General features: G+C 41.5%; 1 protein-coding gene across 4 annotated transcripts in view; it reads right to left on the bottom strand.

The window, feature by feature from the left end:
• SYT2 (synaptotagmin 2) overlaps positions 1-14244 on the bottom strand; it is a 153907-nt gene that overhangs the window by 38269 nt on the left and 101394 nt on the right. For all 4 annotated transcript variants that reach the window (XM_081867019.1, XM_081867022.1, XM_081867021.1 and 1 more), the window contains one exon: positions 3747-3816. The gene's annotated coding sequence lies outside the window, so the exon portion shown is untranslated. The remainder of the gene's footprint in view (positions 1-3746; positions 3817-14244) is intronic.

Genomic DNA, 14244 nt, shown 5'->3' with positions numbered 1-14244 from the left:
TGCCTTTGGCTATATTTTTAGAGAGCCTGACCAGGAACTTTAAATCTGTTTAAATTCTTAGATTGCCACACAATAGATAATTACATCAGTAACAATACCCACGCCAATGTGATTAAAAAGAGCAAAAGGAACTTGCCACACAGGGAATTTTCCCCTTTCCTAATACGTGTACCCACACAAACACACTGCTACAAAGGAGGACAAAGCTATTTTTATCCCCACTTGTTAGTCAGGAAACTGATACCCAGATAGGACAGAAAATGAAAGGAATTTAGCAGGGGAAGGGGGGGGCTTTGTACACATACACACTTCTTTTAAGCAAGAAGACTGTTTTACTGGATCAACCTTGGCTAAATGGTCCCGCATGCTTGGCATGCTTTGTGCTGCCCAGCGCATGAAAGTAATCAGCAGAGGGGTAGGGGCTGAGCACGAACAGAAGCATACCTTTGAAATTACCTTTATTGGTTGGCAAGGAAGGGAAAGTAGAGAACAGCCTTCTCATTTTCACAGACAGATAGTAGTTAAAGAGAAAATTCAGCACCAGCTGCTGTCCAGTCCTACCCACTCCCTAATGCATCTCTCCCTCCTTTGGTCCATGGCCTGGTTGTTCTGGGGTTGTTGTTTTTTTAAATAATAATAATAATAATAATTACCTGCACTTTGTACAGCCACCCCATAATAAGAATTCTCTGCGTGGCTCACAAAGCCAAACATTAAAATGCAGTGTGAAATAAAAACCGTAACAAAAGAATAAAAAAACTGAAATTTAAAACTTAGTTTACGACAGTCTGGAGGGTACCACATTGACTACTCTACATGTTTGGTCAGGCTTCCGCAACCAGGTGCCCCCCAAGGAGTTGTTGGGCTACAACTCCTACCAGCCTCAGTCAGAAATGCTGGGGACTGAAGCACCTGGAGGGCACCAAGTTGGGGAAGGTTATGCTATGTTACTTGTTGGCTTTGCGGGGGGAGTCAATTTCTTTCCACCAGAACTGCAGCATGTGGAGAGGGGAGGTTGGAACCCCTCTCGATAATGGAGGTTCTTTCCTTTCTTCTGTTTTTAGGTGCAGTGCAGAGTGGGAGAGTCCTACCATAACTTAAATATATGAACTCATGCACTGGTAAGTATTCCTGTGGAGGACCTGAAGACAAGGATCTGGGCCATTTGCTAATCATCTCTTAATTCATATGCAGCTTTAAAAGACTGGGCCCACTGGGCTTCCTAGTCAAAGGCAAACCTGCTGTGAGGTATAATGTGCTAAAGTCACCTCCTGTTCTGAAAAAAATGGCAATTAAGTCAGTGAAAGGAGAGTTATCCATGCCATCCCACCCCTGACTGATAGGCAGCGAGCTAAACTAAGGCACATGAGTCTAAATCACTTCAAAGTCATAAGTGGGAATCAATCAGTCGCTGTAAGGTGATTCCTGAAAGTTTACCCCACCCGGTAAACACAGGTTCATCCTTCTTTCTTTTGTAGGATTCACAAATCCTCATTCCTGTGAACACACAACAATTATCTCCACTCCTAACCATTACCCTAGCATGACCCAAGTACAATTTATTAGTTCCAAGGAAGTTGGATCTCTTGTACTCTTTGTTTGCACTGTGACAAATGGGATTCTGTTTGCTTGATGGAGATTTTAATGACGCCAAAAGGATCTAACTTGCTTGCCATCCATACAAAGGATGATTCATTGTGCTGGGTTGGCCCACTGGAATTTGCAGCAATGGGAGGAATTAAAATGCAGCAATGTGCATTCATAATACTTTTGGTCCCACAGTAAGCATGCCATTGCACTGGAATGCGGCAGGCTGTGTAAGGCTCTATCCAGCTATTAGGAAACAGGAAGACAAATGAGTCCCTTTTCTTGGCACTTATCCGCAGGACAATGTAGGAGACAGCAGAATTGAAGGGGAAGAGCCAGCAGAGTTCCCATCTATCTCCAGCAGCTACACCATCCACTTCAACATATTTGTGTTCCTGGTGCACCTCATATGCAACTCACATGCCCCTAACAATGGAAATCCAAGGTCACCTGACATATTGTCTAGTGATTTTTCATCCTACAAGCAACTCACCTATCCTTCCTCACACTCAAATTATTGAAGTATCTGTTCTCTTCCTGTATCTTTAATAAGCAAGTGCTCATTATTATATGCAAGCCTTGTAATGTCCTGAGGCTCAGCAAGTCCTAAGGCTCAGTACATATCATGTAGCAGGCTGTTAAAAAGAAGACAACGATGACATTAGATTCACATTATGGGATCCAGGCAAGATTTTGGTCCTTTTAGGAAGCTGCAAGCAGATTTGAGCAACTAATTCTGCAGTACATTATTTCCTATCTGATTGTTACTGCATCCTGGGAGACCCTGATAACCTACACCAGGGAAAGAAATATTGAGCAGAGGTATCAACAAAGCGGGATCTGGTGGTGTGTGTGAGAGAAGCCCTCTTCAGGCATTCTCAGGGCAGATCACAGATCCTCTGAGCTGCTTCATGGTGGCAAGACTTCCCAGATCCTACCAATGTACAGTGCTCTGAAACATCCCCTGTGTTTTGAGTTTCACTCAGTAGACAGAGAAGCTGCTTACCAACAAATTGAACGAAGTCCATTCTGCAGCCCTTGGAGAAAGGAACAACCATTCTCCCTAATCACAATAGCCAGCATATAAGGGACTCACTCTACTACACTACTTTCTTATGCAGAAAACAGGAAGGGTATTCCTTCCCTGCCGGAATTAATAGGAGGATAAAAGGGATAGAACTGAATGGCATGTGCACTAAATGAATGATTGATGGGAGAATCAGTCAATATATTCACCCACATATAAAAGTTTGAGGGTGTAAAGAAAAAGTGTTTCTAAAAAAAAACAACTACACATAGCTCTGATCTGATTTGCCCACTATTTGCCCTCTGTTCCAGGAGCTGCATTTAATGTTTTTTTTTAAGTAACAGGTGCTCTGATTGTGGGCAGCCTTTCCCAAAGGTCTTCAGGATCACACTCCATATGTCGAAGCACAAAACGCTTGAAAAATGGCGTATGTGCATGGATGGGATAAGAAGCGTAAAAAAATTAGGCTTGGCCAATTCACCCGAAGAGATACTGTGAGGTCAAGAAAAGTAGTTACGCTCACCAGATAACATATCTATCATGCAAATTGCTGCCCTCAAATGCAGGCTTCATAGATCTTTTCTGTCTCTTTATTTGCAAGATGAAATACATTGTTATTCTGTGTATTCCTCAAAGGCGACAAGGAAGCTTGCTTGGGTAGGTATAAATCAAGACATTCTGGCTAAAAGATTGTCACAGCACCCAAAGAGGCAACTGACCTCCATATAAATCAATGTGTTTCTTTACTACAAGTTGAAATAATTTGGCTCGCTGCTGGCCTCGAGGTATGATTTAGCTAACAAATTTCAGTGTTATAACCCAGGTGTCTTTTAAGTGACCATAATGCATGGACACCTTGCACTTCTCAGCGATTTCACGTTTTGTTTTATTATCCATCAGCTTTATGCTGAGACACTGGAAGCCTTCAGTTGGATCTTTCTGTATTAATTATTTGAATGGGTATGTAATGCCTGGTGCATATGAAAGAGATTGTGGAGATAACATGCTTCTTTGAGCCGTTTTTCAGTCTTTTAACTTCTTACCTCAAGACCAGGATCCAAGATAGTGGAGTTATACAAGGAAGGGGGATTTTCAGTATCAAAAGAACAGAACACCATTGTGCAGGACTCACCACAATCACTTGTACTGGCTAGCTGCTAGGCACCTTGGAAATCTTGTGACGGTTAAGAAAGATGAGTGACCTGCATAGAATGAAACATCAACAGTCAATATTACTTATCATTTCTCTTTGCAACCTCCTAGAATTCACATCCAGCTGGGTCATTTAAATCTGCATTCCACAACCCGTATCACTGAGTAAGAAAATGTATATAAATATAACAGGGTATAGCCAATGTGCTATAGAAGTGTTTCTGCAAGAGCAAAGCAAAGGAACCCTATGTTTATCAATCTCTACTATGCCACATCCCAAACCATTCCAGAGGGTCCCCTAAACCTCAGTAGAGGTTTTGGAGGGCACTGGGCTGCACTGCATAGGAGAGTTTGGCAAAAATCAAGTGATCTATCTTCCCCAAGTAGAAGTGCTTTCAATGGTGCAAAGCCACTGTGGGGTGCAACACATCTTTATCCTACAACAGAGCTCAAGTTGGTGTACACAGTGGCGTAGCGTGGGTTGTCAGCACCTGGGGCAAGGCAAGTAATTTGCGCCCCCTAACCCTAACCCCCAGATGTTGCGCCTGGTGCGGCCGGCCCCCCTGCACCCCCCACGCTATGCCACTGGGTGTACATGAGGTTGCCAAGTGAACTTGCAACTAGCCCCAGAGCTGCTTAGCTTCAGCAAGGTGGAGGCATCAGTTTCCTTCAAAATGTAGCCCTGGTTTCATAGAAATGTTCAGTTTTATTCAGATGAGTTGTTTGTAGAAGCACTACTGTAAAATAGGCAGCAACCCTTTGGAGGAGCCATGAATAAACTGGATTTCTTACTGAATCAGTAGGTGGACAAATTAAATACAGGGCAAGGAAATTTAGTTAAGGTCTAAAACAATGCAAAAGTAATTTTAAACACAGGCTGGAAGCAATTCTGGCATGCAAAGGTAATTCAGCAGCAACACATTTTCACTTATTTGTAGACTTTTAATCCAGATTGTATTCATGTATTTATCCACCCCACAGTGACACACTTCCGTTCCAGGAAGGATGTGGCATTTGTGGGAGGGAAAATGGCATCATGAAACAGAGAGAGATTATTTTTAAATTTTCAATTGCATGCAACTTGATCCTACATAAATTGCTCAGGTGTGGCAAAACAGGTGTGGCAAAAATGTCGGTTTCAGTTTCTCATTTTTCTGGTCCTAAGTTCAGTTGACATTTCCACATCAACTTGCATTTAAAAAACAAAACAAAAAACAACATTCCTCATGAAAATTCATTTAGAGAGCACTTTTCCTGATATCAACCTTGTTGCATGTAATCTCCCCTAACACATTTTTGTGTGTTATTTTCACTAACATATATACTTGCCCATAATATATATCCATCACTGTGCCCATTTTTTGGTTGGAGAACTGCACTGCAACATTCAGGAAAGTGTGAATGCCAAAGGACAGCTGTGTTTCTGTTTGCATATTGTTTCAGGGAGTGGAAATTAGGTAGGTTTATTTGCAAGCGTGAGCTGAATTTCTCTCCCATCCACACTCAAAAGTAAACCCTACTGAGTTCTGTGTATCTTCCTTTCAAGTAAGAGTGCAGAGAATTTCAACCTTACAATGCAATGCTATACATGTAAATCTTCTCTGGTGTGACTGCAGTTTGACTGAACCATGGTGTAATATCCTGTTTCTGAACAAACTGTGCTTTGAACAAACTAGTTTACTATACTCAGATGCCAGAATAAGCTGTAGTTTGTTCCAAACCACAAAATTAAAACTTTCTCCCTTCATATGTGGAGGAAAGGGGAAGGTAGAGAACACAAGCCTAAGGCTCACACTTGCCACCAGTCCTCATAATGCTAAAACATGGTTTAGTGTTACATATGAACAAGGTCTAACAATACAATCCTGTGTCTGTTTGGACACCAAATAATTACAGGGTAGTTCTGCAGAGGTTTGATCCAGGTTCAGTTGGTGTATACAGCCAAGGAAATCAAGGATCCAGTTCTAAAGACCGAGCTACTATTTGTGAGGCAGCTAACAATTTTAAACATGGACTGCTACGTGCAGACTCATTAATACTTCACCTGCTCAGGGACCCAATTTCAATGCCCTTCACTAATCATCATTCAGGAGAGACTATCCACTAACTCAGAGAAGGCAACAAAACACTCCACCTCAGCACACTGAAAAACCTAATTCTGGAAGAAAATATAATCCACTCAAAAATATCATTGCTACTTGGCTTGGTTCAATAGCTTTGGCCTCCTCTGGACAGTAGAACATTCAGCAGCAAAAGATAAAAGTAGCAATAAAAGTAGCTCGCTTCAGAGACCTGCACAAAATTATTAGTGTACCAAGTCACGCTGTATTGAAGTGTGCAAAAAGAAGCATGTTTACAGTTGTCTTTTGCAGAGATGAAAAGTAGTACAATGGAATGGGACAACTGGTCATTAAAGATACTTCCACTGCATGTAAATTGCTACACAATATTCAAGGCCAGAGAGAGGAAATAGAATGTAATGTAAAATATACATTAGCCCGGTCCTCACAAAACGCTAAACCATGGTCAATAAAACTGTGGCTTATTAAATTATGGGTTAGTGTTATGTGTGAATCTTGCCCAGTAGCTTAAATGTGTTTTGTTTGCTTACTGCCAACAAACCACAATGTGAAACCATGTTTTGTTGTTGGCTTGCGAACTTTGATTTGTTTTAACTATAGCTTTGCATTACATGGGAATCTAGATCCCTTTCTTAACTATGTTGTTTTTTTACCACTGCATGCCAAGTGGTCACCAAACCACAAAAGACACAAGGCAAGAATACCTGGGGAAAAACACAACAAAGTTTGAGAAACAAGGCATGGTTTGTTTGATCATCTGTGGGAAAACTCATGGTTAACTCATGGCTTGTTAAGCAAACGATAGTTTAGCATTAGGTGCAAACCAGGCCAATGTCACCCATACAGTACATACTCATTTTTTGTGCTATCTTCTGCAGTACAAACAAGTTTTTGAAGCAACACCTACAAATACTACATGCCAAAGGCATATATAATTAAATAAGCCAATGATATTTTCTAGAATATGTTCTGGTTTTTTAAAAAATAAAGATATATTTAAAACATGTATAGGCAACCTTTCTAGGTCAAACCTCTGGGGGTAGCTTCCAATATGCAAACTGCCATAAAAATTACCCACAAACCAGCACTAACAAGAAAACATTAAAACCAGCATAACAGCACAAAGACAAATGACTAACAGCTAAAACACAACTCAACCAAACAGCAGCCCAATTAAAACTTGTGCAAAGGTAATTTTAAACAAGTGGGTCCTTGATGCCCTCTTAAAATTCTGCAACAAGTGGCAATAATTCAGTGAAATCTTTAGGTTGTCATCATCGCAAGACTGCATTCTACCTTCTGCCCAACAGGTGACCACCAATTAGGAGCTTTAGGATTGAATGCCTTGACATACTGCATACTGCTCTTGGGTTGATGTTCTGCTTGTTGGTTTCCCACGGGTCACTGTGACAACAGGATGCTGGACTAGATGAACCATGGCTAGATGGTTTGTTTCAGCAGGCTCTTCTTACCTGATCATGAAACTGAATGCAGTGCATCTGATTATCACCTACACAGTTCATCCCCACTGCTTGATGGGGGGACACTTGTAGGATCAGCGTAAGTTATTCAGTGTGCACCACTGCCTTCTCACTTTTCCTGTGGAGGTGGTCCAGGAATGAGAACATGCTTTCCAATGAATGTCCCCTACAGGTACAGCCCAAACCCAGAAATGCCCAATTGTGTGGCCAGTTTGACAAAGGAAAAGCAGCAGCAGAGAAATGATTTTCTGCATAGGAAGAATACGAAGGCAATATTTTCCTCAGATATTTGCAAGCAAGTAGGGGAAGTACTGACTGACCCTGTAACCTGATGGAAGCCGTCACTGTGTCACAAATGGAAGTGGATGACAGAAAGTCAGAAAGAGGTCACCAGTGGACACAAAGGTCCTTTCATTCAAAGCTTCTCTGCTTTATAAACAGAAGCTTCTTCGGTGCTTTTCATTTTCACTGCACATGATTCTAATTCTTAACAGCCTTGTCTGTGTCTTCATTTCTTAGAGGAGAGGAGCGCTGAGCCCAAGGGCTGAGCTAAACTTTTAGAAAGAAAGGCCCTATCTGCACTATACATATAAAGCAGTATCATGCCATTTTAAACAGCCATGACTTCCCCCAAAGAATCCTGAGAGCAGTAATTTGCTAAGGGTGTAGAGAGTTGTTAGAAAACCCCATTCCCCTCACAGAGTTACCATTCCTGGGAATTGTTGGGGGGAACCCAAAAACTGGCTTAGGGGCCACATGGGAGCAGGAGATGGAAAAGGGGGAAGTCCCATTGTGTGAACAGACCTCGTTCTCCTCTCACATGCCCCATTCAGCACTACATTGAGTTCCACACACAGGAACACAAGGGCTTTTTCTTTTGGATTCACATTACAAACTCGTTTAAGCAAAACCCTCCTCTGTGCTGCAGTGCAGAAAAACAGAAACCAGTATTAGAACCGAGGCCAGTGGTCATGTTAAACCAGCACTTAGCACATGGCTGGCACTGCATAAATGTTAACAGTTTTGTCAGTACACCAAGCAGGCTTCCAGGTAGGTGACCTATCAGACTTTTGGGAGGGCATTAATCCTTAAACTGAAACATTTTGTGTTCTGGCATTTGCAGCTGGGATTCAAGCTCATTAGGCTTGTTTTGCATGCCTATAAATAGTCCAGGTTGTCAGTTTTGTAAAGTTTAAACAGCTATTTTAAGTCCAATAGGTTCAAGGTTACTGGTTTCTGAACCTTAGTTCCTATGATTCACTGTGGAAATGTTTTTTTCCTTATCTGCTTTTCATTAAGCAGCTCCAAACAGCACGCTAGCTATTGAGCAGGCCTGTCTGCTTCTGCTTTTACCCTGCGACTTCTACACAGATCTTCTGGTCCCACCTTAGATGCCCAGTGTGGAGACAAAGTGTTCACTGAGAGAGTGAACTGGTTTGCACATAACAAATGCTAAGTCAAACTATGGCTTAGTGCATATGTGCAAACATGAGGGTTCTAGAGAGATTCACATTGCTGTGCTCCTCTGCCAGTCCTTTTTCTGCTGCACTGCAGCTGAGCATAGCAATGGTTTGATGTCGTATGTTGTCTGAAATCAGATTCATAGTTTGTCTCCTCCAGACAAACCATAAACTGTAAACCCAGCACAAACCACGAGCCCAAGTTGCAACCACACACTAAACCAAACCAAAGTCCCAACTTTATAAAGAAAAATACTTTACGAAGTCCAAACTTCTAAGCATTCCTAAACAAACATTTAAAAAACATTTGTATGTCTTAACAAGAAACAAAAGCTGTTTTCTAAAACAAATCAACAAATAATTCTAGCTTTTAATTTATTATTACTGCCTATAGACCAAGACTAAGAACATTACAAACACAAACACAATTGCTCTATGCAGAAGCAGAATATAAATACAGCACTCAGTAGTAGGCAGTATGGTGTAGTGGTCAGAGGACTTAGGTTCAAAACCTCACTTAGTCATGAAGCTCACCGTGTGACCTTGGGCCAGTCACTGTCTCTTAGCCTAACCTACCTTGCAAGAGGAATTAATGAGCCCCAGCTTCATCCCAAATTCATTCCCTTAGCCCCAGCTTGGTGTTGCATCTCAACCAAGTTACCATACAGCTGTACCTTTCATACTGCAATGGTTTGTTATCCCTGCCTTCCCTCTGCAATGGTTCAACCCCCAGTAAATAAAAGGAAGAAATGAAGTATGCCTGCAGAGGACAACCAAGCTCTGATAATCCTAGGCACTCTCCTGCACAAGGGCAATCTGTTAGAAGAGCTCCCTTGCAGTGCAATTTGCTGCAACAGCTCTCCAGGCCTAGGCATCTGTGCACCTGTTAAGGTATTTTCCTCTTCCAAACAGCTTTCAGTTGCCAAAGGGGCAGCTTTCCAAATCACATCCATGTTCAGCTCTAATGCAGAGTTAACTTCATTAAGCTAGAGGAGAACTATCCTGTACCGCTTACAAGGACAATTACTACGACAGCCTCTAGGGGGCTCCATTTGATAGAAAAAGGAAACTAGAAAATGCTGCATAAAATATTTTTTTTGCAATGGTCTGAAACAGACCTAGTTGCCACTAAATTTCAAACAAGAGTTGGCACAGAACTTCTTGGATGTCTCCCTTTGCCCTTCCTTCCCCTAAAATGACAGCCTGGAGGAGCAAAAGAATCTCCCATTATTGTAACTGATTATTAAGTACAACATCAATTTACGTTGGAGTAAGAGTCAGGAGCCCAAATCTTGAACAGGAGACCTATTGGGCTCAGCAGCATGTAAACACAGAAGCCAGCAATGATCTTTTTGCCATTAAGAAGAGCTCTGTCACCAAAGCCTAACAGAAAGACAGCATCTGTTGAGTTTTCCAATGGGTTCTTACACTTCAGCTTGTGTAAATTGAAGGGAAAGAAATCCTTTGTAAACTATTACAGTGACTAGACAAACTGTGCTTGAACCTGTGAAATGGATAGAATTGGATAGTAATGTAAGCCTTACAGAAATGCTGGATGTGAATGTTCAATCTCTCAGTAATCCTTAAAACAAGCCTCTAAGGTAGGTTAGCATCATTATCCCAATTTGGAGAGGGAGATAGTGTCTGCTTCTGCCTATCCTCTGTAATCCTGAGCGAATTTATGGTGGAAATGAATCTTACATATAGTAAGATCTTTTACCCTTAATATGGGGGGTATCCACAGTATGGGGGTAATAAATTGAACGAACCTATAAAGATGTTGTGAAGATAGCCCAAGTAATATAAGTGAAAAACTTTTATTATTCATAAGCAGTATCTAAACACGAAGCCATTATCAGCCTGCACAGTATGACAACTTCACAGTGATTCCTAACATTATTTATTTATCCCATTATTTGTCACTCTATAAGAAGGGTTCTCTGGGCAGCATACAAGATGAAAACAAAAATAATCTATTACAACAAAATACTATCAGAATGGAGCAAAAAAGAAGGGGGGGGATCCACACACAACTCTAAAAATAAAAGCAAATCATTTGAAAACACAGGGTAGAAGAATAAGACACCACCATACAAAGCAGATAAAATGGAGAGCAGAGGATAAAACATATTACAGGACAAAATTAATGGAATACCAAAGCACAACAAAGGTTTCAGCAGCCCATGAAAATAACAATTTTTTTTGCCCAGTGCCAAAAAGACATCAAAGCAGGTGTAAGACTGTCCTCTCTTGGATAACCCCTGCAACCAAGGGGCCACTGTGGAAAAGGCCCTGTTGCCTGTAATTCTTCCACAATACTTTGTTTTTTGAGTACTCAAAAGAAGGGCCTCAACCAATTATTTCAAGGTATGGGGAGGTTTATGTGAAAAGAGGTGATCCTTCAGACACTAAATTCTCAAGCATGTGCTTTAAAGGTTAAATCCTGTACTTTGAATTGGGCCTGGAAATAGTCGGTATCCTGTGACGATAATGAAGTACTAGCATAACATGCTCATAAAACCTGGTCCTGTTTATACTCTCCCAGCCTTATTCTGCACCAACTGGACTGTTTTCAAAGGCAGCTCCATATCCAACACATTACAGTAATCCAATACAGTGCATGGCTCACTGAAGCGAAGTTCTCGCTTTTCAGGTAGAATCCTAGCTAAACAGGTAAAAGGTGCTGTGGGCCCCTGATGCTATGGGTTTCTAATGACGAAGATGGATCAACAAGCACCCCCAGACCATGATCCTTATGATCCTGAATGAGGGAATGTGATCTCCTCCAGAACAGGTTCAACACCACATACTTGATTAAAGGAACCACCCACCAACAGTACTTCCATCTTCTCTGGATTAAACCTCAGTTTATGTAGCCAGCCTCTGCTCTAGCACCTTCACTTGTGTTCAGTGAAAAAGAGAAACAGAGCTTGGTGTCATTCACATGTTGTTGTTTAGTCGTTTAGTCGTGTCCGACTCTTCGTGACCCCATGGACCAGAGCACGCCAGGCACTCCTGTCTTCCACTGCCTCTCGCAGCTTGGTCAAACTCATGTTGGTAGCTTCGAGAATACTGTACAACCATCTTGTTCTCTGTCGTCCCCTTCTCTTTGTGCCCTCAATCTTTCCCAACATCAGGGTCTTTTCCAGAGTCTTCTCTTCTCATGAGGTGGCCAAAGTATTGGAGCCTCAGCTTCAGGATCTGTCCTTCCAGTGAACACTCAGGACTGATTTCCTTAAGAATGGATAGGTTTGATCTTCTTGCAGTCCATGGGACTCTCAAGAGTCTCCTCCAGCACCATAATTCAAAAGCATCAATTCTTCGGCGATCAGCCTTCTTTATGGTCCAGCTCTCACTTCCATACATTAGGTCACATAGTGGTGACCTAACACTCTTAAATCCCTGAATGACCTCAGTCATGCCATGGAGTCAAGCAAATGATATGTTGGGATAACCCCATGGTTGCCTTGGTGGTTTAGGAGCCCTAAGCCACCCTGGATATGGTGAGCTCAACATGAATGTTAAGATTCTCACACACAGAGACACAAACTGAGCAATGACCTTGAGAGTCCTCAACACCAAATCAAAAACCACCTATACCAGCTTAGGCAGGAATTCTGATGTACAATAAAAGTTACAAATACTCCAAACTAGCACTCAAAAAATGGACAGAAGTCTGGGGAAATAGAATTCCTGTAGATTGGAAACTGCCCCCCTCAACCCTCAACTCTATGCTGCTGCTGAACAGAGTACCCAGAGAGGGACCAACTCCCCAACCCCACCCTAACCCATCTCAGTTATGCAAGCTAGTCCTAATTCACATCCAAATCAAAGATGAGAGCAATTTTGATATGAACCAACAGATTGGAGGGCATACTTTCTTGTGCCTATGTCTAATCAAACTTCTCATTACACAGCATGTAAAACCCATAGCACCAGAGTTATAATTTCTCTAAGATCTCATTATTAGTAAAGTATTACACCCATATATGGGTGACAACTCTTTATCCAATGATACATATTTGAATAAAATAAGTTTTAATCAGATTGAGCAACTGAAACAATTCATGGAGCCAGAATACAGATGTCAGCTGCCAACAATACCGAATACACATTTGGGAATAGGCAATATATTGTCTAGAGCATAAATCATACTAGATGCCTCTTCTGAGTCATTTGGGCCATTAAATTCAAAGGGTTACAAATCTTTTATAGAAAGGCTCATTCTTCCAAGAGTGGGGTTTTACATCTAATTTTTATGTGTTTGTTTATTTTTAGTCATCACTGCGGGCAGTGCCACTGGTAAATGGATCAAAAAGTCCTTATGCCAAAGGGACATGTGGCCTGATAGAAAACTCCAGGATGGAATGTTCCATTTTGGTGCCAAATGAACTGAATGACAGGACTGTAACTCCACATTAAAGCAAACACCCGTTTCATTCTTAGAAATGGTAAGCAGACATCCAGTGAAATCAATGAGCACTTTGCATAATTAGGCAACCAACCCTTTGAAGTGTGACCAGCACATGTTCAATTTTTAGTTACATTATTTGATGTAAAAACCTGGAATATTCTCAAAGATCAGACTCATCTTTCCTTTCTTGTCTGAGATGTTCTGATGGTACCATATGAATCTTTGCATATGGTAGATGTGGGGCATTGTGGCTATGTATCCGACACAATGGAAGGAGTGATAAAAACACATAAATCCCCAACTCCACAATTCATATTTTTGTCAGTACTTTTATTTCCTACTTCTCTTGTGCTAAGGCACTGGACTGGCAACACAGGAAACTCCTGGAAAGAACGTGCTTATGTGTCTAGGGCTGATCTAGGACAAAATTCTTCTCCCCAGGCTGAGACCCTTATTAGAAGACAACAGAAATAAATGAACTGAATATCAATCAATGAGAATTTATTTATCACAACCCCCCTGTTTTTCAGTAGGTACAACCTTGCTACACACAGAGATACATTAGACCAGGAATAAATGCATGCTAGTTTAAAAACTAACAAGCACAGCAGATGCCAAGGCCATATTAAGACATGCTGTTTGAAAAGAGCTACAGCTCCATAGTTAAGTAAGGTTCTGTGCTTCCAGCGTTCAAAATTCGCCAGGCGCATTTTGCACCTGGCTATCGACTACTTGAGAACAAGTGAAGATGTCCAGGTGCCAGGATGGCATCTGAAGTCTCCACCATCTGGAGGTGCATGCCTAGGGATCCTTGGATCTTGACTGTTTTCACATTCTATCTGTTATATTTTATCTGCACAATTAGAGTGAATTTCAGGAACCAAAAAGTCGTATTGAAAAATATTATTCTCAAGCCATCTGGCCCCAAAATGGCAACAAGGCATTCCATTTTGGTGACTGTAACCCTGGTTTAAGGAGCCATTTGGTGTCTAGCTTATATATCTGAGTTTCTAACACTGATTCTAACTCCAAGCACCCAGCA

This window comes from Podarcis erhardii (assembly GCF_964252035.2).
Source record: "Podarcis erhardii genome assembly, chromosome: 6".
NCBI classification, from domain to species: Eukaryota; Metazoa; Chordata; class Lepidosauria; order Squamata; family Lacertidae; genus Podarcis; species Podarcis erhardii.
This window is presented reverse-complemented; position numbering and strand designations above follow the sequence as displayed.